Genomic DNA, 4,599 nt, shown 5'->3' on the forward strand with positions numbered 1-4,599 from the left:
TTGTTGAACGAGGGTGAACACACCAGAGAATGAAACGAAGGATATCCGACATGAGTGGATTATTAGAGTTTTTGAAGTTTTGGAGAATCAGAGCAGAGCAGTGAAGGTCAAGGACCCTGGAAGGATATTTCCCCAGATATGTCAAGACGAAGTATCTGGATAGACGTGTTGCTTGAGAGTCAAGGTCCTAACCATGCATAGTGGGACACAGGCGTTTTGGCGGATTATGCTTTTCGTATGGAATGACCCTCAGACAGAGTAGTGAGATTATCTGAAGAGAAATGTAAGGAACATTTCATCCCCTGGTTGGTATAGTTTTGGACACGTTGTTTCCGTGGTGATCAAAAAGAATTCGAGGACGAATTCAATTTAAGGGGGGGAGAACGTAACATCCCTTTTTACCTGAGTACGATTATGAAGTACTAAGAGAGAATTATGGATTAATTATGCATTAGGAAGGGAAGTTGTTAGAATGGAAAGAGTTTAGTTAGAATTCAACTAATGGCATGATGGTAATTATCACTTAGTTTGAGGGCATAATGGACCTTGAGTAATGTTGCATGATATAAGGCCTTGTTTGGGTGCATGCTATTCATTTTTGTTTCACAATTCAGAATTTGGAGCAAGAGAGAAAGGAGGAAGTTATGTTCATCAATTCCATTTTCGCACCTTGGGTACAGCCTCCACTAAATCAGGTATATCTCTCAACTCGTAACTCCGATCGTAACGATTCTGGTCCCATTGAAAAGCTAACGAATTTCTCTTCGATTTGCACCTATGGTTCTCGCATATATAGCTTCTTTTTTGAAGGAGAAAAACGAGTTTGAAGTTGGGACATGCATGCTGAATGTGATGAAGAATGGGCTACGGGTTTGATGAGTTTGGAGTTGGAGTTTTGATCAAGATAGGAACTCAATTGCAGCATGTTCATCATCTAAAGCTCTATTAATCCAATGTGAGTCCTTAGATAGCAACTTGGATAGAAAATGGGAAATTGTATGTTATGGGGCTAGGGTGAGATACACTTGATGCATGATATATGTTCTTTGCTGATTAAACTATATTGCATGTTGATAGTGTGCTTGTGTTCCATGTTGTTTCTACTAATAATCGATAATGCACTCTTTTGGAATGATATTGGGATGTTAGAAGTGTTTGGATTAAAGTTAGAATGGATTTAGAACCCTTAAAATGCTGAAAAACACATTCTGATGCAGAGTAATCGGTTACGGGTCTTTGGGTAACCGATTACGCTGTTAAAAATGCAATTCTGGGCTGTTTTAGAGCCAGTAATCGGTTACTGGACTCTGGGTAATCGGATACCCTGGGCGCAGGGGGGAAAAATCAGCAAACTTCGGAAATTCGTAACTTTCGGCTCGGGTATCGGAATTACGCAAACTTTATATCGTTGGAAAGCTAGCGACGTGTACTTTCTAATTAAATTGGTCCCCAAATCAGAATGTGTGATTTAATAATATTGGAACCCTACTTAGTGAACCTCGTCGGGCGAGATTTTACATTACTAATTCCCTCGAGAGCAGTTCTGTTTCGAATAGAGAACCGAACGCCTCATTAGTCGTGTGAGACTTGTTTAAATTATAATTGAACATGTTAATGATGTTAATGATCATGGATATGTTATTTTTAATATGTGAATCATTCATTATTAGAATGGATTAATCTTATTGCACTTAATTGCTATATTATGTTTAAATACGAATGCTATGTTGTGATAAGATGTGAGTATCTTGTTATTGCCCGTTGTTTTGGCTAAACAATTGGGATTGTGTGCTTGTGTGATTTGGCGCTTGATATGTGTGTATGCTTGAATCGAAACGGGCCGGGGGCTAGGTTGCGTTACATCCCAGGCTTTGTGACCAATGGGACAGCCCCGATCATGTGATCTTGGGCTCACACCTGAGCTACCGTTGCAGTGTGCTTGTGAGGGTCTTGAGGCATTTCCCACTTGGCGTTAACACACTTGCGTGCTCGGTATGATGGCGTTGTGCGGCCAAGTAGGCCTACGCATAACAGGTAAACCATCTCTAGCGGTGCCATGTAGGCTACATCACTAGGCTTTCGCCCGATGGACCCATGTGTCAAGATGGCGTATTGTACTCGGCGTTAACACATGTGCGTGAAGATGGTTAATGGGGCAATGACGCCAATTAGGCTAAGGTCATCTCGCAGCCATTTAGGCTTGTGCGAACCCGTCTAATCATCTTGCGGTGTGCTTGTACAAGTCTCTTGACAAGAGGCATGGGCGTGATTCATCGAGGGTGTGTTTTTATAACCTAGTCGAGGCATTAACGCGTTTCTGGATTCCCCGTATATGGATGCGGGTTTTGCATACTTGGTTTCTTATATAATTGCATATCTGCATTAATCGTCCAATGGTGGATGATTCCTTGTTTTCTTCGTACTTGTACCAGATGTGAGGATGAACCCCGAATCAGTGGTGGATTCGGTTTTGATGCATGTACCCTGTAGATCCGAGTGGACCCATAGGATAGGAGGACTCACTGAGATTTAGTAATCTCACCCCAATCAACTTATATTTTTTTCAGGTGCGGTTTAGTAGCTTTTGGTCAGTAGCAGGTTTGGACTGAAGACTTGGAAGTGGTGATGGCTTGGAGACCTCGTCAGATCTCATTCTCCGCTGTGCAGATCCATTGAAGACACATGTTTTGTAATTCTTATTAGGATTTCATGTTGTATTTTATATGGATCTTTCTATAACTTTAGCTTTTGTATGTACTCAATATCAATTTATAACGTTTCATGCATAATATACTAGTCAGTTATGTATGGGGTGTTACATTTGTCACCACACTATTCTACATTCGAGTAACATATGATCTTCGTATCAGAGTTTTTTGTAGAAGTTGAAAACAAAAGTTTATGATATATTGCACCTCTAAAGTATCTCAAAATCCTTCTAGTTGCATTCATGTGACATCTCGCATGATCATCTATACAGCTACTCACTAAGCATACAACAAAACAAATATCTGGTCGATAGTTACAAAAATGTTTTATTGAACCTACAATTTGTTTGAAAATTGTGGAATCCAACTTCTATTCCTTGCCTCCTTTTTCTAACTTGAGATTGACTTTAATAGGTGTTGATACAGGGCTACAATTATTCTTAAACATTTCAAAAAATTTACCATCATAATTTCTTTAATGCAACACCAACCCTCTTATTATTTTGAGAAATTCCATTCCAAAGAAATATGACAACATACCCAAGTCAGTCATCTCAAATTCAGACTCCGTGAGCTCTTTGAACTTATTGATCTCAATCTTGTTGCTTCCAACTACTAGTAGATCATCAACATACAAGTATATCAGCATTATGCTTTATGTTGTTTCTTACACATACACACCATATAAGTATATTGATAGATTTGTGTATTAACCCTAGATCTAAGAAGGCATAAAAAGACAATAAAATAAAACAACTTTTCTTCTTAGTTCATAAGGAGGCATAAGACATTATGTATAGTAGGGTTAATACCACTACTTGGGCCATGGGCCGTAACAACTAAAACTGAACTAATACAATGTAATAATAAAATACTGCTAGACGCACCCCTTATTCTAAAATAAAGTCTTTCAACAATACTGGTTTCTTTTTAACTCTGTTGTGTCGTGGCATCTTCATAACATTACTTCGGGGCCCATAAAGAACCTTGTCCACAAGGTTCAAGGGAAAGGAATCTGCTGCAGGAGAGGGATGTGTTGGGCCTGAGTTGGGAGGATTTGGCCCAATTTAAATTTGTTGAGTCTGGTTGGTTGAAGGACAAACCGTGGTTGATTGGGACAAGGACACGTGAGTTTGTGTGTTGGATGGGGCAAAATCCGGTGGAAGATAAGGGAGAATCCAAATGGAAGGTTTTGATTGGTTGGTAGTATATAGGAGTTTGTCTTGAGCAATGGGAAAAATCTGCCCGTTAGATACTTTTGGGGTAGAAGGGTCAAACCCACTTGTATTAACTGTACTTGGTAATATAACTTTAGGGTTAAGTACACCAGCACTTGTATCTAACGCAGACTCTCCAAACGCATTTTGCAAACTCCCATCTTTCTCTCTTTCGGCGCTCTGTTTTTGCTGATACCCCATCTCCTTCCTTTTTTCCATCTCCAACGCTTCAGTTTTTGCATTCTGTTCTCTGCTCATCGCCATAGATCTTTTGGAGTGATAAGGTAAACTAGTTAACCCTTGTATCTCCTTTTCCTTCAAATGGTCCTTGTCATCTCTGATTAGCCGCTGATTTGTGTTGTTGTTTTGCTGTATGTTATTCACATGCATGATTCATTTGATGGTGGGTGAAACAAGTACGTCTGGTAAGGTAAGCGGTCAGGACTCTGTGGAAGGTGGCTGACTGTGATATTGTTTCAATACGAAAACATGAACAACTGGGTGAACTCGTGACGAAGAGGGAAAATCCAGAAGATAATCTACCATGCCAACTCGTTTGATGATGCGAAAAGGACCGAAATAACGCTTAGCCAACTTCTGAGATCCCCAACGCGAAACTGTGGTCTGACGGTATGGCTGCAGCTTTAACAAAACCAGATCTCCTTAGTGGAAGG

At 40.0% G+C, this 4,599-nt stretch overlaps 1 long non-coding RNA gene across 1 annotated transcript; it reads left to right on the forward strand.

Moving 5' to 3' along the window:
- The first annotated feature begins 609 nt into the window (after positions 1-609).
- On the forward strand, positions 610-2,817 carry LOC131623117 (uncharacterized). The gene is made up of 3 exons (XR_009290140.1): positions 610-695; positions 797-955; positions 2,568-2,817. It is a non-coding gene; the product is annotated as an uncharacterized LOC131623117 (long non-coding RNA).
- The last annotated feature ends 1,782 nt before the right edge of the window (positions 2,818-4,599 follow it).

Source organism: Vicia villosa, linkage group LG1 (assembly GCF_029867415.1).
Source record: "Vicia villosa cultivar HV-30 ecotype Madison, WI linkage group LG1, Vvil1.0, whole genome shotgun sequence".
NCBI lineage: Eukaryota > Viridiplantae > Streptophyta > Magnoliopsida > Fabales > Fabaceae > Vicia > Vicia villosa.